The sequence below is a fragment of the Capricornis sumatraensis genome, chromosome 11 (genome assembly GCF_032405125.1).
Source record: "Capricornis sumatraensis isolate serow.1 chromosome 11, serow.2, whole genome shotgun sequence".
In the NCBI taxonomy this organism is placed as follows: domain Eukaryota; kingdom Metazoa; phylum Chordata; class Mammalia; order Artiodactyla; family Bovidae; genus Capricornis; species Capricornis sumatraensis.
The window spans coordinates 29,735,097-29,759,169 of record NC_091079.1 but is presented as its reverse complement, the minus strand read 5'-3'; the positions used below and the strand labels follow the sequence as shown (position 1 = coordinate 29,759,169).

Here is a 24,073-nt window from a genome sequence, read left to right as displayed (position 1 = left end):
AGTGACAACCCACAAGTAGAAAGGACGTCAGCAGCCCAGGGTCCCAACTAGGTGGCTTCTCAGCAAGGCCAGTGCCGTAGACGTGGCTCCTGCAGCTGGTCATCCTGCTGCAGGGGACAGGCAGGGGGGCCACGACCAAGGCCTGGCCTCCGTCCTGCCCAAGGAAAAGGGAACTGGGATGGAAAGGATTTTGCATGGAAAGGTCTTCATCCCCCTGCAGGAAGCCCCACTGCCCAGTGCCCATAGGGCACCATGAAGGGCTTGCATGGGCACCATGAAGGGCTTACGTGGGCACCATGAAGGGCTTGCGTGGGCACCATGAAGGGCTTGCGTGGGCACCAGGCACTCTGCCACCTTCGATTGTGCTCACACTTCACCCCATTTCCCACAGTGAGAAGCACAGCTGCAATTATGAGCCCCACCTTTGAGAGGAGACAACAGCTTTGACAGGTTAAATAATAACTGAAAAAAATAATAATAACAGCTAGCATAATGCAGGAGACATGGGTTTGATCCCTGGGTCAGCAAGATCTCCTAGAGGTGGAAATGGCCATCAACTCCAGTATTCTTGCCTGGGAAATCCAATGGGCAGAGAAGCCTGGAGGGCTACAGTCCATAGGATCACAAAGAGTTTGACACGACTGCACATATAAGAAAGGGAAAAAAGACTGGATACATTTATTTTATTATTATTTTATGTGGTTAAAAAACAAAACGCATGACATAGAATTTACCACTTTAGCCATCTTCAAGTATATAGTTCAGCAGTGTTAAGTATATTCACATTGCTTTAACAGCAGATGCCAGAACTATCTCATTCTATAAAAATGAAACTACACCATTTATCAATAACTCCACATACTTCCTCCCTCCAGCCCTGGGCAACCACCATTCTACATTCTATTTCTATGAATCTGACTACTTTAGATAGCTCACATGAGTGGAACCATATAGCATTTGTCTTTTTGAGACTGGTTTATTTCACTTAGCATGACGTCCTCAAGATTCATCCATGTTACAGCCTGTATCAGAATTTCCTTCCTTTTTAAGGTTGGATAATATTCCATTATATGTACATATGACATTTTGTTTATCCATTCAGCTACTGATGGCTGAATAAGAGTGAATAAGGCCGCCGTGAACATGGATGTTCAAGCATCTCTTTGAGACCTCAATTCTTTTGGATATATATATATACACCCAGAGGCGGATCTGCTGGGTCAGACAGTAATTCTAGTTTTAATTTCTGAAGAACTGCCACACTGATTTCCACAGAGACTGTACCATCTTACAAACCCAACAACAGTGCACAAGGGTTCCAGTTTCTAGAACTGGATACACAGTTGAAGAGTAAATGAGCGATGTATTTAGTGAATGAAAAATATGCGTGTGTGCTCAGTCACTCAGTCGTGTCCGACTCTTTGTGACCCCATGGACTAGAGCCTGCCAGGCTCCTCTGTCCATGAGATTTCCCAGGCAAGAGTACTGGACTGGGGTATCACTTCCTTCTCCAGGGCATCTTCCTGACCCAGGGATCAAGCCTGCGCCTCCTGCATTGGCAGGTGGATTCTTCACCACTGGAAAGCCAAATGAACAATAGACACAGCATAGTAACACAGTACCTTTAAAAAGTCTCTCAGCAGTGCCACACAGCATGTGGTATCCTTGTTCCCTGACCAGGGATCAAACCCACACCCGCTGCGTTGGCAGCACGTCGTCTTAACCACTGGACCCCAGGGAAGTCCCAATAATACAATGAAGTGAAGTGAAGTAAAAGTCGCTCAGTCGTGGCCGACTCTTTGCACCCCACGGACTATACAGTCCATGGAATCATCCAGGCCAGAATACTGGAGTGGGTAAGTAAGTGTAAGTGAAGTCGCTCAGTCGTGTCCGACTCTTTGCGACCCCATGGACTGTAGCCTACCAGGCTCTTCTGTCCATGGGATTCTCCAGGCATGAATACTGGAGTGGGTAGCCTTTCCCTTCTCCAGGGGATCTTCCCGACCCAGGGATCGAACCCAAGTCTCCTGCATTGCAGGTGGATTCTTTAGCAGCTGAGCCACAAGGAAAGCCCCCAACAATACAGTGCTTTTCTACAATTTACTCGCTTATTTTACTTTTGGCTGTGCTGCACCTCCACTGCTACACAGGTTTTTCTCTGGCTTCATCGAGCAGGGGCTACACCCCCCGGCTCCAGAGCACAGGCTCAGTAGTTGTGGTACACGGGCTGAGACGTTCTGTGGCACGTGGGATTTTCCCAGATCAGGAATTGAACTTGTGTCTCCTGTATTGGCAAACAGATTCTTTACCACTGAGCCAGCAGGGAAGCCTAACACAATACTGCAGGTACATCCTGGAAACCTCCTCATCCAAAGGCTAACATCGCTCCCATGATTGTGTTCAATACGAGAAGTTCCTCTGGGACAGGAACCATGACTTAAACTCTCCTCTAAATCTCTGATCTTGACCCCCAAAGCCACTGTCCAGGGGCTGACATGCAGCAGGCATATGGCAGCATTTGTTGAATGGTAACAGAGGGGCAGAGTCAATCAAGGAAGGCTTCCTGGAAGGAGGTGGCATTGCAAGAGAAAAAGGACAGTCTGGCAGAGAGAAGGATGAGCAGGGGTGACTGCAAAGAGGGACCTGGCTGATTGGTTTCATCTCATTCTTGAAGGCAGAGGTGATTTGTCAACTCAATAATGCTGTCATGACAGGGTAACACAATATGCTTCATAGGTGCTCAGCGAATACCTGTTGACCGAACACATGATCAGAATGAGAGGAAAACAGGAGAAACATCAGAAAGACTTCTGTATGAGCTGTCAAAATGAGAAACCAGGGGTTCCCTTAAACTACAGGGAAATAGTCATGTGACCGACACCAGCTTTCCCTGGCACTCCACCACCTCCGGTCGAACAGGAAGCCCGAGAAGGAACTACCTCCCAGCCCTACCCTGAGGAAACCCCATGAGCAAGAAAACCCCAATCCTCAAACTTCTTTCTGGAAATCCATCTTAGGAAGTTTACTGCCTGCAAAACCTAGAAGGATCAGCCAATGTCTATAAGACTTCATTTCAAAATGAAGTTTCTCCAGAGTCAAGACTCTTTCCTTCTCCTGAGGATGTAATTCTTCTCTATTTCATAGCTATTTGTCTCCGAGGTATGGCAAGTGACACAGCAGGATGCTGCATTTGGATGCAACTGACTCACGGCAGGCTTGAGTCCACTCCCCGCGCCCCTGAGGTCCCCACCAGTGGAGTCACCGAATCCAGGATGCCCACCAGACTGGAAGGCCCTGGGAAAATCACCCAGGTAGGCACAACAGAGCTGTGAGCAAAGAGTCCCACCTCTACCATTACTCTTCCAAAGAAGACTTCGGGGAAACCAGGAGACCCTGTGGCTAGCACAGTGTCTGGCTTAGTCAATGTTCATTGAATGAGTGAATGACCACCTAAACAAACACCCTCACACCAAGACTTGCAAGCACACTTTAATTTCCCACCAGAGTACAGCTGCCAACCGGTCAACATCAGCTAAAAGTGTCATGGGGTCCTGCAAGCCTCCTGCTTTCCCTCTGTCTCAAACATAAGTCAGCTTGTCTGATGGCTGCTGAAGAATCTGCCTGCCGATGCAGAAGACGTGGGTTCGATCCCTGGGTCAGGGAAGATCCCCTAGAGAAGGAAATGGCACTCCAGTATTCTTGAAAGAAGATCAAACTAGTCAATCCTAAAGGAAACCCTGAATATTCATATGAAGGACTGATGCTGAAGCTGAAGCTCCAATACTTTGTCCACCTGATGTGAAGAGCCAACTCATTGGAAAAGACCCTGATGCTGGGAAAGATTGAAGGCAAAAGGCGAAGGGGGTGGCAGAGGATGAGATGGTTAGATAGCATCACTGACTCAGTGGACATGAATTTGAACAAACTCCAGGAGACAGAGAAGGACAGGGAAGCCTGACATGCTACAATCCATGGAGTTGCAAAGAGTCAGAAACGACTTAGCAACTGAGCAATACATTTCTTGCCTCCAGTATTCTTGCCTGGGAAATCCCATGGACAGCAGAGTCTGGCTGGGGCTACTGACCATGGGGTCACAAAAGAGTCAGACACGACTTTAGGGACTAAACAACAATAAACGTAGGTCACCCTTAAGCATCATCTTCTGGGGCCTGGTATGAACTCAACTTCTCTTAGAATCAAGGCTCCTCACCTTCCCCAACTCTATTTCCCTTAAATGACAAAGAACCATGAGGACCTGAGTCTGAAGCAGGAATGTTTGCAGCCCAAAGTAGCTGGGGATTTGGCCCCTTCTACCTGCTTTGGGGATAAAACCCTCTAATGGAAAGTCCATTGGCTCCTCAAAGCCTCAGAAGCACAATGAGAAGGATAAGGCCCAGGTCTCAAAACAGCTGTGTTTCCCAGAAACCAGGGAGACAGAGCAGAAAGAATATCAGACGTTTCTCACTCTGGCGACATGACAGCTGAGTGGACGTGGGCACCCTTCCCCCTTGTCACGCCGAAAATCTTGAGTGTTACTCCAATGGTTTAAAAGTTATAACCAACAAGCAGAGAGAGAAGAAAAGGAACCACGGGCCATGAATGAAGGCCATACTCCAGGAGACATCCATGCCCAGCTGCGCACACACACACACAGACACACACACACACAGACACACACACACACACACACAGACACACACACACACACACTGACCTGCAACCGAAGAACGCACGCAGACTGACCTGTGTGGGCACAACAGGCCGCAGGGCGGACCCAGATACCGTCCGGAGCCTCACAAAGGACTCTGTGTGCCAGGCCACAGGACGTTCCAGCAGCAGCCTGTTTCCTCTGTGGAAGCGGTCCTCCTGGCCTGCTCTGATACTAGAGATGGGCGGAAGGATCAGTTCCCTCACACAGCACCGGGACTGTTGTGGAAAGGAGGCCTCAGAATCGTGTAAGCCTGCAGGGCCCACGTGTGCAGAAGCCACATCTAGACTGATTTTCTGAGACAGAAAACTCAACACTTACTGGCTTTAAAAAAAAAAAAAAAGGGAAGCGGGAGATGCTGGGCTGACCAAACTGAGAAGTCCCGGCATGGCTGTAACTTCAGGCACGGCTAGATCCAGGGGCTCACGTGTGGTCAGGGCAAGGCTGGTCTCCATCTGCTGGTTCTGTCTTCCGGGAGGGGTGATGGGGGGTGTTTCAGGCAGCTCTGCCCCCAGGCGGCCACTGGCCTTCAGGTTTATGTGCAGTCAGAGCTCAGCAACCCCTGCGGAAGGCCAGATCTCTTTCCCCGTGGTTCTAATAAGTCTCAGGGCTGACTCTGACTGTATGCAGCCCTGAACTCGGCCCTGTGGCCAGGGGCTGGAAGACTCCACGGGCTGGCTGTTGCTCACAGGTCCATGCAGGTGAACGGCTGGGTCACGTCCACAAGACCCACATAGACTAAGGGGACGTAGGTACTCATCTGGAGGAAAGTAGGGAAGAGAGAGAGAAAGAGAATGAAGGAAAGAGGGAGGATAAAGAAAACAGGGGGCTTCCCTGGTGGCTCAGTGGCAGGGCCAATGCAGGGGACATGGGTTCGATCCCTGGTCAGGTAACTAAGACCCCACACGCTGTGGGCCAACCAAGCCCGTGCGCCACAACTGCTGAGCCTGCGCTCTACGGTCCGGGAGCCGCAACTACTGAGCCCACCTGTTGCAACTACTGAAGCCCGAGTGCTCCAGAGCCCGTCCTCTGCAGCAAGAGAAGTCCACACACCAAAACTAGAGAGCAGGCCCCGCTGGCCACAACTAGAGAAAAGCCCTGGCAACAAAAAAAAAAGACCTGGCACAGCCAAACAAATAAATGAAATTTTAAAAAAACACATGGTATAAGCCACAAATAATTTTTATTATTAAGGAATAAAACAGCAATCAACCTCAGCTTTAAACAAAACAAGAAGAACAGCAGCTGACCGAGCTTTTGTGTCTTTTGTCTTCTGTAACAGCTTTCATGAGATATAATTCACATACCATACAATATAGCGATTTAAAGGACACAGTCGGACTTCCCTGGTGGCTCAGATGGTAAAGCGTCTGTCTACAATGCGGGAGACCTGGGTTCGATTCCTGGGTTGGGAAGATCCCCTGGAGAAGGAAATGGCAATCCACTTCAGTACTATTGCCTGGAAAATCCCATGGACAGAGGAGCCAGGTAGGCTACAGTCCATGGGGTCACAAAGAGTCGGACGTGACTGAGCAACTTCACTTTCACTTTCCACGGTCTAAAACATAACTCACAGAGTTGTGGGACCACCACTCTAATCGATTTTAGAACATTTCTGTTGCCCCCAAAAGAAACCTCATACCCATCAGCAGTTACTCCCCTCCAATTCCACCTCCACCCACTCCTGGCAAAAGAACAGCGTAACTTTCTGTTTCTATAGATTTGCCTATTCTGGCGATTTCACATACACAGAATCATACAAAAGGTGTTGGGGGGTGGTTTGGCTTTTTGCTTTAATACTTTTATTTACTTATTGGCTGTGATAGGTCCTCACTGCTGCTCGAGTTTTTCCGCTAGTTGCAACGAGCGGGAGCAACTCCCTAATTGCAGTGTGTGGGCTCCTCACTGCTGTGCCCTCTCTTATTGCTGAGCGTGGGCTCAAGGACATGCATGGGCTTCAGCAGCTGCCACAGGTGGGCTCAACAGTTGCAGCTCCCAGGCTCTAGAGCACAGGCTCAACAGTGGTGGTACCTGAGCTTAGTTGCTCCAGGGCAGGTGGGATGTTCCCGGACCAGGGATAGAACCCGTGTCTCCGGCGTTGGCAGGTGGTTTCTCTACCACTGAGCCACCAGGGAAGCCCAGTGGGTGGATTTTAAGAATTCTGTCTTTTGTCCTAAAATCTGCAAAAAAAAAAAAAAAAAATCCATTTCCTGGACTCCTAGTTGAACTGAGTCTGGACTTACTCCCTGGAATCACTATTAAGGATGTGGACCAGAGGGGTGACCGGACCTGGGAGACCCTGAAGCCTGAGGTGGTTGGTATGACTGGAGATGACTCAGCAGCCAGGGCGTAAACCCTCCCGGAAGCCTGGTCCAAGCTTCTCATCTCGCCCCTGGCACAGTATGGGGTGGAGTGGGAAAATCGTGGGCTCCAGCTTATCAGATGTTCCAAAGAATCCCCAGGGAAGGGCACCATGGGGCTCCACCCAGCACCCTTCCTCATTCCTGACTTCATTCAGGATCCCCCTTCTCCCAGGAGGTGCGTGTTCCTGCAGCTCCCAGGAACAGGCTCTGCCAGTTCAAAACCTTCCCGGTCACTGTAAAGTGACTTTGCTGCAATAAAAATTAATTAAAGAAAAATAACACCTTTCAAACAAAAATAAAACAAAATGTGGACTCTACAAAACCTTAAAAAGAACACCTTCCCAGTACTTTGCCAGGGATTAATCTAAAGGGCACGTGACCCAACTTGGATCAAGGAGACCTGGAGTCGGAGGCTCTTTCTGCATCTCCTAGAAGAGGTTTTGGGAATGGTGTTTCCTCCCTTCTTCTGGATGTTATAATAAAGATGTGCGAGGTGGAGGCGGCCCGTCTCATTACCAGCCTCAAGCAGAAGTCAGTGCAAGATGAAGGCCAGATCTGAAGACCTACAGGAAAACGGAGCGGGGCCGCCTGGAACGGACACTAGCTCTGTGCTACGCGTCCCTCATGCTCCACCATCCCCTTTCCCAAGCCCCAGATTGGCCTTTAGGGACTAATAATGCAAGGCCCCCTTCCCTCTGCTGCAGGATGCTTTTGGCCAACAGGGAGCCCCCAGCAGGAGACAGGAGGGAAGGGAGGGTGAGGCATCCACTCCCCCTTCTGCCCCTCTCTGGACCCACCACTGCCCCTTCTCTGGGGGCCACTGTGAACTGGCTGCCACCTTCGACCCAAGTCTGAGCTCTGGTCAGAAACCCTCCTCACGCCCTCGCTGTCTCCAGGTCCCAGAATCTGTTCCCTCCCCACCCCTCGAACTGGGCATGACACAGGAGCCCCAGGGCCACGTGACCCGGGCACCACACTATTCCTGGAGCTTCCCTGCACCTGCCCACACCTCCCTAAAGATCCCTTCACATGACCCACAAGCACAGCAAAGATGCTCAAAGGCATCAGTCATTACAAAATGCAAATCAGGGACTTCTCTGGTGGTCCAATGGGTGAGAGTCTGCCTTCCAGTGCAGGGGACACAAGTTCAATCCCTGGTCGGTGAACTAGGATCCCACATGCCATGCCATGGGGCAAGAGCACCCACAAGCCACAACTAGGGAGGAGCCCACACAGCAGTGAAGATCCTGCGTGTCGCAACTAAGACCCAACGCAGCCAGGTAAATAAATAATAAAACATTTTCTTAAAAAAAAAAAAAAGAAAGAAAAATGCAAATTAAAACCACAGTGACACACCATGTCATACCCACTAGATCGGCTATCATACCAAAAACCATAAATAACAAGTCTTGGCAAGGATGTGGAGAACTGGAATCCTCTTATATTGCTAGGGGGATGTAAAATGATTCAGCCACTTTGGAAAAGCTTGGCAGGTCCTCAATAAATTTAAATACTGAGTTAACAGATGATTCATCAATTCCATTCTAGGTATATTTCCCAGAGTTGAAAAAAGGTTTTCAAACAAACATTTACAGGTGAATGTTCAGAGGCACTACTCACAATAATCGTAAATTTGAAATAACCCAAATGTCTATCAACCAATGAATAGACAAATAAAATGTGGCTTGTTCATACGCTAGAATATGGTTCTGTCATAAAAAGGAATGAAGGACTGAAACATGCTTCACCATGGATGAACTTCAAAATTATTATGCTAAGGGAAAAAAGCAGAAACATTACTTTGTTGACAAAGGTCTATATAGTCAAAGCTATGGTTTTTCCAGTAGTCACGTATGGATGTGACAGTTGGACCACAAAGAAAGCTGAGCACTGAAGAATTGATGCTTTTGAATTGTGGTGTTGGAGAACCCACTCCAGTACTCTTGCCTGGAAAATCCCATGGATGGAGGAGCCTGGTAGGCCGCAGTCCATGGGGTCTCGAACAGTCGGACACGACTGAGCGACTTCACTTTCACTTTTCACTTTCATGCATTGGAGAAGGAAATGGCAACCCACTCCAGTGTTCTTGCCTGGAGAATCCCGGGGACGGGGGACCCTGGTGGGCTGCCATCTATGGGGTCGCACAGAGTCGGACACGACTGAAGCGACACAGCAGCAGCAGCAGCAGCAGAAGACTCTTGAGAGTCCCCTGGACTGCAAGGAGATCAAACCAGTCAATCCTAAAAGGAAATCAGTCTTGAATATTCATTGGAAGGACTGATACTGAAGGTGACGCTCCAATACTTTGGCCACCTGATGTGAAGAAGTGACTTATGAGAAAAGACCCTGATGCTGGCAAAGACTGAAGGCAGGAGGAGAAAGGGATGACAGAGGATGAGATGGTTGGATGGCATCACTGACTCGACGGACAGGAGTTTGCCCAAGCACTAGGAGTCGGTGATGGACGGGGAAGCCTGGCATGCTGCAGTCCATGGAGTCGCAAAGAGTCAGACATGACTGAGCAACCGAACTGAACTGAAGAGAAAATTTTAGACACGTTACGCTAAGGGAAAAAGCCAGACACAAAGGGTCATATATTGTACAATTCCACTTACCCTACCCTCACCACATATAAGGAACCAGCTCACTCCACCATGAGCAAGTGAGAAGGGGAAACTATTCCTTGTTCTAGCTCCAGTGAAAGTGAAAGTCACTCAGTCGACTCTTAACGACCCCATGGACTATATATAGTTCATGGAATTCTCCAGGCCAGAATAAATAAAGAATAATAAATAAATAATAAATAAAGCCGTGCCTGAATTTCTTGTCTGGTCTCTTATCAATTTCTATTGATTAAGAAGGCCAAGACCCTGGTATCACTGAGATCAGTGATCTCTGATGTTACTATGGCAAAAGATTATGACTTGCTGAAGGCTCAGATGATGGTTAGCGCTTTTTAGTAATAATGTATTTTGCAGTTAAGGTATCTACATTGGCTTCTTTTAGACATAATGCCACTGCACCCTTAATAGACTATAGCGTAAACATACCTTTTATTCGCACTGGGAAACCAAACAAATTGCATGACTCGATTTATACCAATATTCACTCTATGGTAGTGAGTGAAAGTTACTCAGTCATGTCCAACTCTTTGCGATCCCATGGACTATACAGTCCATGGAATTCTGTAGGCCAGAATACTGGAATGGGTAGCCTATCCCTTTTCCAGGATATATTCACAACCCAGAAATCCAACTGGGGTCTCCTGCATTGCAGGCAGATTCTTTACCAGCTATGGTGGTGGCCTGGAACCAAACCAGCAACATCCCTGAGGATAAGATAAGGTGAGAACGAGGGCTGACCCCCTAGGTCAGAGCAGCTGAGAAAACCAAGCTGCCTGCTTCCTCATCTGACCGCTCAGGCAACGGAGCCAGGGACCGGAGCTGGTGACCCTACTTAGTAGGAGTATGTCATCTCCTACTAAGCAGGGGGTGACCCCGATGTGAAGTCTTGAGGAGACTCCCCTGGCAGCAGCTTGGAGGACAGATGAAGCGAAGGGCAGAGAGTTGGGAAAAGGCTGGATGGCTCAGGGGAGATCCTGCAGAAACCTGGCCTGTGGCAGAAACTGTGGGGACACACGGAAGGGCTGGACTGGAGATGTGGGGACAGACTTCTGCAGAATCCGTTTGGCTTAGAGGAGGCGTAAGAAGGAAAGGGAGTGAGCCATGGGCAGTAAGAACCTCTTCCCTCTTCTCGAGGCTCAGATCTAGGGAAGCCAGGACACCAGGAAACCACATCACAGCTCCCCTTCCCCTTCCACGTAAACAAAAAACCGAAGAGCTGAAGTTGTGGGAGGGGAAGAGAAGGCGGAAGAGAGGCCCAGACTTGCTTCTTTCTCACCCATGCGCCACTGCAGCCCAGCACTGAGCATCTAGGGATGCAGAGACCAGAAGGACCAGGAGTCCGGGGAGGCTGTGGTCTTGAGAGATGCAAACGTGACTCAGCCTCGTAAACAAGCCAGAAGGCTCAGCGTCCTCAATGGCTCTCCCTCTGCCCTCCCCCAATCCATCCCCAAGCCAGCCGGTGCGACTGCCTAGTACCTTCCCTCTCCTTCTCCCGGGCCACTCGCCGCCAGACTCCTACAAGAGCATCCTGAATGGCCTGCCCACCTCCAGTCCTAGGCCTCACCCGCCCGGTCCATTCGGTCCAAGGTACCCAGAGTCAGCTTCCCCAAAGACCAAGGGTCACATCACTGCCCCGCCGTAAGCTTTCAATGGCTCCTCAACAGCTTCCAAGATAAAGTCCCAGCTTCTGGATGCGGCTCCTGATGTCCCCTGCAGGCTCAGTGCATCCCTCCCCACACAGTGGATTCACCAAGGCTGAATCACTCGGTTCCCAGCATAAACCGTGTGGTTTGCACCATCCACCCCTCGCTGAAGTGGCTCCCTACACCTGGAACTTCCTTCTCTTCCCATCCCTCTTTTTCTGGCTAATTTTTATTCATTATTTAAGACTCAGTTCAAGGATTCCATCCTGGAGCAAGTCTTCTCGACCCTCTGTGCAGGGTGGGGTCAGGCGTCCCCTTCGTAAGGACTCAGTGATACCTTATTTCCCCTGGGATCACACAAACCACGCTGGCTCACAATTTACTGCCCACGTCTGCCCCCACTACAGTGAAGGACAATGCCACTGTATACCACCACAGCTGGCACATAGTAGGCACCTACTAAAGAAGGAGAGTGGGGATAGGCAGGGACAATGGGCGGGGCAACAAATCTTATGGTGCTCAATGACAAAAATAATGACTCACAACAGGAATGATCAGGAAAGGCTTCACAGAGAAGGGACATTTGAGCCATTCTTTAAAGAGCTGTGTATTTGGTAGGTGAAAAAAATAGCAAGACAGCCAAGGTATAAACATGTACAAATTGGTGGTGGTTTCAAATAGGGTGCTGGGCTAAGCACAGGGTTATTAGAGGACGGTATAGTGGACCCAGAATCACTCAAATGTTATGTGACATGGCCAGACCCTTGTGTTAAGATTGGGTATAGGGGCTAACAAAATTCAGCGCAAAAAGAGTCTCAAGGTAGGGTGTTCAGCGTCTTGTTCCTCCCATCTTTCTGTTCAGACACACTCAAACATGTTCTCCCTAAGCAAGGCCCCCTCATGGCCCCAAGATGGCTGCCATTGTGCCAAGTATCACATGCCAGCCCTACTACATCCCATAGCAAAGGTCCCATGGTGTAGTCCAAGCCATGGTTTTTCCAGTGGTCATGTATGGATGTGAGAGTTGGACCATAAATAAGACTGAGTACCGAAGAATTGATGCTTTTGAACTGTGGTGCTAGAGAAGACTCTTGAGAGTCCCTTCGACTGCAAGGAGATCCAACCAGTCAATCCTAAAGGATATCAACCCTGAATATTCACTGGGAGGACTGATGCTGAAGCTGGAGCTCCAATACTTCAGCCACTTGATTCAAAAATTGGAAAAGACCTTGATGCTGGGAAATATTGAGGGCAGAAGGAAAAGCGGGCGACAGAGGATGAGATGGTTGGATGGTATCACTGACTCAATGGACATGAGTTGGTGTAAACTCCGGGAGATGGTGAAGGACAGGGAGGCCTGGCGTGCTGCAGTCCACGCGATCACAGAGAGTCGGGCACGACTCAGCGACTGAACGACAAGCGCAGAAGAGAGGCTGTTTCTAAATGCCTCCGCTTAAGACGGGAAAAACCTTCCTCCACCCCCCTGAAAATTTCCCTGTATATTTTACAGCCAGAGCTGTGTCACATGCCCATGCCTAAACCAATCACTGCCAAGGAGGACAAGACCACAGAGGTTCACCACTGGGGCTGGGACTGGTCTCTCTCAATGTCCCTGGAAGGTTGGGCTCCTGAAGATCTGTGTTCTGTCAGCAAAGCAAAAGGGCAAAGACGTAGGATAAACAGCCAACAGTGTCTTCTATAACTTCTTACCTGCCTGCCCCTGAAGTACACCATTAAACTGAGTGCAACCTGCAAACATCCGGCACCTCCACCCTTCAGCGGTTCTATTTTAGGTCTGAGGAAGTAACTGTCCTAGGAGAGGAAACTGGCTGAGAGTTATGACGGGAAGGTCTATAAACACTGCAGTCTGCTTTTCTGGATCCGGACTTCTGTGACAGTCGGGGGTAGGAAATAGCAGGGATGCCTGCGTTCCAGATAGAGACCCCGGATGCTGTGGTATTTTACCTGAGAGTTTTGCCTGTCTCCTTGAACAAATATTTTCCTTAGGCCTCTCTTTCCTTAGGGAGAAAAAGGCCTGGCGTGCTGCAGTCCATGGGGTCGCAAAGAGTCAGACACGATTGTGTGACTGAACAACAGGCCTCAACGATAAAAAAAATAACCAGCACAGAGGCTTCCCTCGTGGCTCAGTGGTAAAGAATCCACCTGCCAATGCAGGAGTCACGGGTTCGATCCCTGGTCCAGGAAGGTCCCACACGCTGTGGAGCAACTAAGCCCATGTGCCCCACCTACCGAGCCCACGTGGGGCAACTACTGACGCCCTCACACCCAGAGCCTGCGCTCAGCGACAAGAGGAGCCACTGCAAAGAGAAGGCCACGAGCCGCACCTAGACAATAGCCCCTGCTCGCCACTACAGAAAAGCCGACACAGTAATGAAGACCCAGCTCAGCCAAAAAGAAAGAAATAAAAAGTAATTGATTGATTAAAAATACCCCGCACATTCCTATCAGAGGGACTGTGATCAGAAGTGACTCCTTCCTCACTCCCTCCACATACTAAGAGCCTGCCCACCCTGAATCATAAATTCTTAGAGCACGTTTTCCCCAAAGGTTCCCCTTTCTGCCCCACTGGGGTACTCTCCCTTCCCTGCACACTCACGGCCATCCATGCCTGTGTAGCTTTGCTGTGGTGAGGACGGACATCAGTCCAAAACTGCAAACAGTTCCATATCTTTCTCTTCTAATCAGCTATAAGAGGCTCTAGCCCACGGACCCTGAGTTTTCACCTTTGTCTCCTGGGTGCCTGGCACACAGTGGGATATGCAGTAAAAGTGTGTGCAGGGAAGACTCTCTAAGTTGAATTGGTCCTTGCTTTATTCCTTCCCTTGTTGATCCTGCAAATGAGAACTCATTTTTCCTTCCCCTGTTGATCCTGCAAATGGAACCCACTCACTTTTGTTTAGAACTGATTATGTGCCTGGCACTACTTTCTGTATATTAATATATGGCTTGGTTTAACACCTTTTAAAAAAAACCTGCAAGCTTTTTCAAAATTTACAGAGGAAGACACTGACGATCAGAAAAGCTAAGAGAAAAGTGAAAGGCAGACTCTTCCAAGGCCACATGAGGAATTAGGGCATGGAATTCAAGTTCAAGTCTTCAGAGGCAATGGTCAAGTGTGGGCCGTGAACACAGACAGCCTCGCTTAAAATCTTGCCACTTGTGAGGTGTATGACCTCGGAGAAATTAGTCCCTGTGTGTCTGTTTCCTCCCACATAAAATGAGGAGAGAAAGAGTACCTGTTTCACAGGGTTGTTACAAGCATTAAACAAATTCATAAGAAAGCTGCTTAAAGCAATGTTTGATGTGTATTAATGTACGATAGGGCTTTCCAGATGGCGCTAGTGATAAAGAACCTGCCTGCCAATGCAGGAGACATAAGAGACACGGGTTTGATCCCTGGGTTGGGAAGATCCCTTGGAGGAGGAAATAGCAACCGACTCCAGTATTCTTGCCTGGGAAATCCCATGGACAGAGGAGCCTGGTGGGCTACAGTCCATGGGGTAAATATTAGCTGTTGTTATTGATCCCGAGTCCAGCAGTTTTCCCATTGTATCATAACAAATGCTACTACTTACATCTACCAAATCAACCCAGGCATGAGAGTGACCTGACCAAAGGATAGACCCCACAGAAATCTTGATTTCCATCATCCAGAGGACTGTCTCAGAAAACAGCACGAAGGCAACACAATGTACAAATTCCATCCCACAAGGGCTCCCAGCTGCAGCTCTGCCCTCATTTGTGGGATCTGGGGGGGACCTCCCAGGGGAAAGAGACAGGAGCCATTTGGCCACCCCAGTGCCCAACTATTGCCCATATGCCAGGGGATAGCCCCTTAGTCTGCACAAGCTTTGAGAACCCCGAAATGCCTGCAGCTCTTCCCTGGAAAACCCAGGGCCCCTGGTGGTGAGACAAGGTGGAGGCGGGTGGGGAGGGGAGTCTTCAAAACAAGGTGCAGCTGGAGGACACGGGGCCCCTTCCACCTTGAGGACAAGAAAGCCCCCGTACCCTCTGAGGCTCCCTCCTCCCACATTTGTGACCTCACGCAACCCAGCAAGGAGTCAGGGTCAGGACAGAATTATCACCACCTTTTGACTCGGGTGAGGTAGGGCGCTTCCAAGAAGGTAAGTGACTACTTGTAACAGTCACATCACAGTCAATATCTAGTCAATTTCCAGACTAGAACTCTGGACTTCTGAGTCTCAATTCAGTGCTCCTTTCCATTAATCTGTCTCCCACATCAGTCATTTGTCTTTTTTGATACATACAATTCCTTTCTCTTTCCCTCTCTTCTTAAATACTTATTGTCTACTCTGCACTGGGAGTTACAAAGATGAACAAGACATTTTAAGGCCCAGCTCATTCCTGCCTCCCCAAACCACTGCTCTGCAGGGTGAACACGCAGAAAGTGTTCAAAGTGCTTGCTGCTCTGAATCACATCTTTGCTACTGGTCTGATAAGGATTCTGGTTTTCTTTTCTGGAAATGGCAGTTTTTACATTTTTGTAAGTGTTCTTTCTTTTCCTCGTTTGCAAAAGAAGACTCAGAGTATTAAGCTGGCTGGTCTCTGCTTGGTGCCTGCAGGACAGGACAGCTGAGAACCCTCCATAAAGCCATAACCCCACAGAGGTCCCAGCCTCCTTTGAAAGTGGGCCAAAACGATTCCTCTCTCCAGTGCAGAGAAATGACAAGAAAGCACATTCTGCCTCTGGGTCTGGATGGGGGAGAAAAAGGCTTCTGTGCAAACTCTGAGGCCCTAAGTATGGACGCAGAGCTCAAAGATACTGGGGTTAAAAGCATGGACTGGGGTTAAAAGTCTCCGGTTCAGCAGTTAGCACAGCAGCATTTCCAGGACCTAGGAAACCCTCAGATCCTTGGCTGAAGCACAAAACCAGCTCTGTAAATCCTCTTCTGCTACCCAGGAAAGGTGGGGTATGAACCACCTTGCCCTCCAAATCGGAAGATGCAGGAAATGGGAGAATAGGCTCCTCCAGAATTAACATAACAGAGCAGTCTGAAAAAGAGTATCAGTACATTTTAAAGTAAAGATATGAAATAAGAATGAAGAATTCTCATGGAAGAATAAGACCCAAGGATTCAAAACCAATGGATTGGAAAGAGAACCAGAGGGAATTTCCAGAAGTAAAATGGAGAGTCATCAGAAATAGAAACTCAGTGACGAGAAAATTGAAGAAACGTGGTGACGTAGAAGCCAAGGCGCTTGATTCCTCCTCCCTGCCCAGTGCCTGCCCTTGGCCTGCGCCCAGCACGAGGGGACAAGAGGAGTAAGCCCGAACCCCCACCCGCGCCCCTCCAGATGCTCAGTCTGAAGGGGAGGCAACCAGACCAGCAAGTGCATTTCCATACAGGACGGCTGTGATGATCTTGCATTTCTGCACTCCCCGTGCGGGATGCTTTTCCATGATTTCGGTTCGGTACAGAAAAGTGTGAGGATGCCAGGAAGGTGGGGTCCGTAGCAGACCCCAGCATCTTCTGGCTTCCTCTGGGCCATCCTGAATCAAGGTCACAATCACCATGGAATGTTGAGCCCTCTTCTACATCCCCCCTTCAGTTTGCAAAAATCCTATTTGGAAATGTCAATACGAATAGTACAAGGAACACACATGCCCTTTACCCACCTGCATTGATGGTTAATATTTTACTCCTCTTGCTTTTTTTTCCTTTTTTTTTTCCTCCCATGTAATTTTTATGTATTCAGAAAATACAATTATTTTCTGAACCATTTGAGGGCAAGTTGCCCATATGATGATCTTTTACTGAAGTGCCTTTCTGCATTTCTGATGGACTAGGCAGTTGGAATTAGCAATAGATATAGAATAGATAAACAATAAAGTCCTACTGTATAGCACAGGGAACTATAGTTAATATCCTGTGATAAACCAAAATGGAAAAGAATATGAAAAAAGATATATATATATGATAACTGAGTCAGAAATTAACACATTTTAAAGCAACTATATTTCAAAAAGAAATATTATTTGTATTTTAATTTTTTAACAATTAAAAGAAGACTGTAGCTGTAGAGGGACAAATGGTCTATTTTCTTTAATTAATTTTTATTGCAGGTAGTTGCTTTAAAATGTTAAGATTCTACTGCATAGGAAAATGAATCAGCCACACTTATAAATATATATCCCCTCCCTTTTAGGTTTCCCTCTCGTTTAGATATCCCTCCCACTCGAAAGGATAATTATTTCATTACAAAACTACAATGAAACAGGCACCCAGTATCATCCCATAAGCAAGAGTTTTATAAAGGCAGATGCCTTGCTGGAAAAACGCATGATGAGTCTTGATGAGGGAAAGACGAGCCAGTCCGCAGAAACCACAAACAGGCCAGACCCTCTCCTTCTTGTCCTGCCTACGGATGCCTGGTGTGGGCCTGGTTCTCGGGAAGCCCCGCGACATCTGGGGGACACGCTGACGGTCACGCTTCTTTACTCCAAGTCTAACCAGACTTCCACCTGGTATCCCTCCGTTGGAGAGATACTGCTTGCTCATTTCTGTTTTTCTAACGCTGTGCACTTTTTGCATTTCCTGACTTAGACCGGTAGAGGAAGGGGAAACGCCAAAAATACTACAAGACCAGCTAGTTGGTGGCACTTCGAAGGGATGGGGGTCGGCAGGGGAAGCGCAGGCAGTGAGGGACCTCGGTCTCCCTGCACTCCCCATGGTGCTGGCCGGCAGAGCTGATGGGGGCCCCCTGGCACTGAAGGTCTCCAGACACCATCTGGAGAGTAGCTGGGACAAGAGCCCATTTTCTTCCAAATAACAGGGAAGATGTTCGCAATCTGGTCTTAATCAGCCCCTCGCAGCGACGCGGCTACACGTCCCATCATGGTGCGTTTCCTTTACTCTCGGAAGATGGGGTCACCTGCCACAGGCCACGAGGAGGCCAGGCCTTGGGATGCCTTTTCCCCTTTCGGTTCAGACGGATTTGTCCTGATCAAACCACACGCCCTCTCCTGATGTCAATGGCCTGCTTTGGGAACAGGAATGGCTAAGGCTAGGGACAGTAACCATAGCTCAGGAACTGAGGTTTTAACTGCACAAAAGGCACACGTGTTGGGGTTCCCGCCATCCCGGGAGATCAACCCCAGGCAATTTTAAAGAGAGGACCGACTCCCCTCAGTCTCCACTTCTTTTTGGGAGTGGATGCCAGGTAGGGGGGCTGGGGGAGGGTGTTCATGGGTTGGTTAGTTTAACTGATTCATGAGGTGGGGTAAAAAAAAAAGTGAATGTCCTGAGTTGCAAGTGAACAATCTGGCCTGCAGCCTGAAGGATGTGCAGTGAAGTGAATCCTCAACTCTGACTCCCCACATAAAGCCGGGCATCGACAAGACTTTGAATGAAGGAATGAATAAATCTCAATGAGACAGTGAAATACTTGGAAGGGCAGTGAAGATACAAGTAGAGACTGACTTCCATCCAGGTACCACTACCTCCAGGAAGATGTCCCTGGCTTCCCCTCCCTCACTGGGTTAGGGGCCTTGCCCCACAGCCCCCATAACATCTTCCCCTACCAGCCTGCGAAGATGTCCACGTCCAAATCCCCAGGAACTGTGAATGTGTTAGGCTACACAGGTCACCCGGCAGTGGGGAACTAAGGCTGAAGACGGAAATAAGGTCACTAATCAGTTGACCTTAAAATAGGGAGATTATTCTAGGGCTTCCCAGGTGGCTCAGTTGTAAAGAATCTGCTTGCAATACAGAAGACCTGGGTTTGATCCCTGGGTCGAGAATATCCCTTGGAGGAGGAAATGGCAACCCATTCCAGTATTCTTGCCTGGAGAATTCTATGGACAGAGGAGCATGGTGGGCTTCAGTCCTTGGGGTTGCAAAGAGTCAGATACAACTAAGCAACTAACACTTTCATCCTATACAGGATGGCTGCTGTCATCAAAAGGGTCCTCAAAAGTGGAAAAGAAGAAAGAACCAAAGATGGCAGCGTGAGAAGGACTAGGACCAGCATTGCTGGCTTTGAAGATGGAGGAAGGGGTCAGAAGCCCAGGAAAGCAGGAAGCCTCTAGAAACTGGAAAAGGCTAGGGAATAGATCATTCTCTAGAGCCTCCAGAAAAAAAAGTGTTCTGCCCACACCTTGACATCAGACCCATTTCAGACTTCTGACCTCCAGCACTAAAGGAGAATAGACTGGTGTTGTTTAAGGTGTTGCCAAGTTTGTGGCAATTTGTTATGGCAGCAAGAAGAAACTAATACACTATTTATCATTATATAATATATACACACGCACACACTAACATGGGCTTCTCTGGTGGCTCAGACGGTGAAGAATCTGCCTGCAATTTTATTTATATGCCTATCTCTCCGCTTCTGCTCTTCGCCCCCTGTGATCCACTCTTATAAAAGTAATCTCCTTAAAATGTCAATCAGACCCCACTCCTGAGCCTACATGCATCAGTTCCTCTTCGTACTTGCTGAGGTGATCGTCCCCAGCATGATGCCCCTGCCTCCCTCTGAAATCTCACCCTCACCCCCCGAGCATCCTCCCCGTCGCTCCCTTACACTCTGTCCTGCTCATCGCCCCACTTTCCTCACTTCTGGGATCACATCAAGCTCCTTCGTGCGTTCGCTGAGCTCCCTGGGTGGAATGCCCCCTCTCCAGCAACCTCTCTACCCAGGCCAGTTTTTTCTCTCTTCTTGAGACTCCGAGAGGCCTTTCCCTGGCAAAACTAGGGCCGTCCCTACACCCCATTCCCCTTCACTTCAGTCATCATTTCGATCCCTGGTGTTTCTTTAATAACAAGCGCTAGCATCTTTCATTCATTAGAAATTGCTTTCTCCTTTGTTCTGGAATGCGAGCCCCAGGAGGGTGAGGCTGGGTCTATCTTATTCATCACTGTATTGTTGGGACTGCACCCAGTGCTTAGCATGAAGCACTCAGTACAGCCTTGCTGAATCAACTAATTAAAAGAGAAAGCGCAAGGCTGACCCTGAGAGATGAGGCTGGAAATAGAAGGCCTTGAACACAGGATCCTATCCATCTCTGAGCTCCTGGCACCTCCCACAGGGGAGCCACTTAGCAAATGTGCACAAAATGAATGAAAGAATGACTCAGGTTCCAGATGAATCTGAAAAGTGCTGTCCTTTCTGGGCAAGGTTCCCGAAGCAGCAGTCCCTCTCTGGGACTTCTTAGGAGGGGGCAGACCCAGGGCACATAGCAGTTGCTTAATAAATGCCGGTGTCACTGTCACTGTCGTTGACATGGGGCCTCAGTCACACAGCCTGCAGAAAAGACTTGCTCCAACCCACGCACACAGAGTGGCTGGGAGAGAAGTGGGAAGGAGATACACAGGAGGGAAAAACGAGAACGGGGACATGGGATCCAGGCAAGACACTCAGAACTTGGAGGGAAGATACAGTAACAATGAGGTTCCAGGTAACACTGCCTTTCCTCTAGACCTGCGGTCCCCAACCTTTTCGGCACCAGGGACTGGTTTTATGGAAGATAATCTTTCCACAGATCAGAGCAGGGGGGCGGAGTTCAGAATGATTCAAGCACAGTATGGATGGTTTGGGGTCCTATGAGAATCTAATGTTGCTGCTGATCTGACAGGCAGAACTCATGCGAGCAAGGCGGAGTGGCTATTAACACAGGTGTAAAACTTCTACCCTGAAACTCACCTCCTGCTGTGGGGACCTGGCTTCTAACAGGCCAGGGACAGGTACATGGCCTGGGAGGGTGTGAACACACCTGCTCTAGACTTCAGCCACCTGGGTGCAGTGTGGAGAGGCCCGCAGGGAGGTGCATCCTCAGGGAGGGCGAGGGAGGGTCCTATTTGAAAGTACACATTCACGTGGGGGCCTGCAAGACTGTGACTGAGTTGCAAAATCTGGCTCACTGTGGCTGGTGAGGAGTGGGGAGGTGGGAGAGAATTTCAATTTCCTTCACCAAATGGCAAGCTTTCGAAAAAGTCCTTTCTCTCCAACATTATCACATACTAAAAATGAAAAACCAGCCCTTTGGAGCTCTCATAGGGAGAAAAATAGATGGGCTGCCGAGCTCACAAGATACAGAGGGGCTGGAAGTCAAGCCTAGGGAACATCACAGAGTATATTTTGTGCTAAGATACTGCCCTTTTCTGGACCTGGGAGTTTCTACTTCGTACAAAAGAACAGAATAGAGAAAAGTCATCCCCCATAGAAGAAGCCACCCATTTTATATTTCAAATCCATTTGCTGGGGGGAAAAAAATCCATTTGGTGACTGAAACTCCAAATACATTTAGTGACTGAATAGTAGGGGTTAGGGAATTTCATCTCTAACTCTTATCTCAAAATAAGCAGTTTGAGGTAACTGCATATCTCAGAAATAGCAGCAATAACATAAGACAAAACAAGAGAAGGCACTAAAAATGATGAAAGTTACAATGCCAAGAAGACATATTTCCAAACTTAATGGCTGACACAGACCAGAAATTGACAGTGTAAGGAGCACTGGTCAGGGAGTCTGAGCCCTGGCCACGTGACTTTCCATAAGTCCCAGTCACCTCTTCTGCTGCAGGAATAATAAGAAGGGGCAGCAACAACTGCTCTCAAACGTCCTGTTTCTTCCTAAACTGTTGAGATTTGACGCTTGCAGAAGATCTGCATCTAAGATCTAACTGTTAAAAGGTGAATCTCCAACTGCAAAACGGGAAAGCCCTGGGCTGCACTCTGATGGACAGACAAAACTGGCCTCAACACTGAACTATGTTTTACAATCCCGAACATTACTCAGCAATCCGTGCCCGGCTGTCATTCCAGGATCCAATGTGCCAAGACAACCTGACCGAGTCTATGGGGAAGAGTGGGAGAAAGTTCCTGCTCTCTCTGATTAGTGAGGGTAAAGCTGAGGTCACGCTGAGGATGGTCTGAAGTTAGCCCTCCATCCGCCTGCGCTAGTGGAAAAATTAATTATTGAAGGAAACCGCTTTAGGAATGCCCGGGAAGAACACTCGGGATGTATGAAACCGCAGAATACCAGACGCCAGAGAGTTTCTTTCTTTCTTTCTTTTTTTTTTTCTTTGAAACTTCACGTCGCTCTCAGAAAATGCAGCAGGTCTCCAAATGGTACAAGGAGAAAAACACAAGCCACTTTCCTGGCTTCCCGGGAACAAACCCCAAGCCCCGAATGGATTTAAAATTTTTTTCTCTTTAGTTTCGTTCGCTGTAAGCCAAGTGGTCTAGGGCCTGCCTGGCAGCGCCGAGTCCCAGCCGGGGGCCGGGGGCCGGGGGCCGGGGGCCGGGCCGCCGGCTCCAGAAACGGCGGGGAACTTTCCTCCGCCGCGCCCGAGACAATGCCGCGGTCGTTCGGGAGGGCGCCCGATCGGCGGGGCCTGGACCCCTTTTCGGGAGGGCGCGCCAAACCCCCACGGGCGGTCCCACCCTCCCCACCCCCGCGCCGCGGGGGTGCAGACCCTCAGCCCCCCAGACGGCCGAGCCCGGCCCTGCGAAGCCCACGGCCAGCTCCCCAGCGCGAACAGAGCCGGGACCCGCCCGCCGCCCCCGTGCCGGCGCCTCTCCGCGCGGGAGCCGAGCAAGGGGGCGCCGACGAGACCCCCGCGCGGCCCCGCCGAGCCAGCCCGAGCGCCCCGCAACTCACCGGGACCGGGCGGGCCGCTGGGCATTATTCCATCGCGGGTTCGGCAGCGGCTCCCTGGCGGCGGCGCAGACGCCTGCGCCCCGGCTCTCTTCGGCCGGCCGATCGCGACTGTCGCAGCAGAAAGCGGGAGGCAGCGGCGGCGGCGGCGGCGGCGGCGGGAGCAGCCGGCGGGGCGGGAGGCGCGGGCCGGGGGCTGCCCGAGCGCAGAGAGCCCGCCCGCGGCGGCGGCGACGGCGGCGAGGCGCGGGAGCCGAGCGCGGCGCAGGAAGGGGCGGGCGACCATGTGCCGAGGGGAGGAGGCCGCAGCGACGCGCGCGGCTCGGACGATCCCGCTCGGCGGCGGAGGGCGCGGGCTTCAGGAAATCCAAACACTTCGACAGGAAATCGGAATCCTGACTAAGCATTCCCGGTCCCGGGGCCGCCCCGCGCCGAGGGCTCCCGCCTCGCTTAACCCTTGGCCCGCCGGCATTCAGGAGGGGAGTGGGGGGCCGGCTGGCTCCCCGACATCGCGCGGAGAGCGCGGCGGCCGGACACCCGGCGGCCGACCAGCGGGGTCTCCGACCCCACGACTCCGGCGTGCGAGCTGGGCCAGTGTCGGGCCTCCTGCCTCTTCGGCCCCACACTCGCGGTGGCCTGCCTCCTCCACGCTCAGATGTAGAAGGGGTCGGATTTGTCCCCATAAAACCTTGGCCTTGGGAGGTGCCTTTCTAAGTCCCCCAACACCAGGAAAGGACCTTGGCCTCTCTCCCATCCTACAGAGAATGAACTTGAAATCTCCTGGCCGTTTCCCCTATTTTTCGTAAAATAAATGACTTTACCTGACTACCACCCTCCTACCCCTTTCATTGCTTCCGCGTTGCTAATTTCCTCATGTTTTTTCCAGTGCCAGGGGGACAGGACCTTTCCAGGTCAGGATAGTATACAAATGGTATGGACAGTCATAGTATGAACTTTGGACTCTGACCTGGGTTGGAATCCACGCTTTGTCTCTTTTCCAACTGGGTTACCTTGGGAAAGTCACTTTACTTCACTGAGCCTCGGATTGCTGAAATGTGAAATGAGGTGGTCATACTGCCCTCATAGGTTTGATTT

The 24,073-nt window shown here is 49.9% G+C and overlaps 1 protein-coding gene across 1 annotated transcript in view; it reads right to left on the bottom strand.

The window, feature by feature from the left end:
- The window catches only part of ASAP1 (ArfGAP with SH3 domain, ankyrin repeat and PH domain 1), a 335,628-nt gene extending 312,547 nt beyond the window's left edge, over positions 1 to 23,081 (bottom strand). The window contains exon 1 of the mRNA XM_068983842.1: positions 22,982 to 23,081. The gene's annotated coding sequence lies outside the window, so the exon portion shown is untranslated. The remainder of the gene's footprint in view (positions 1 to 22,981) is intronic.
- Positions 23,082 to 24,073: the final 992 nt, after the last annotated feature.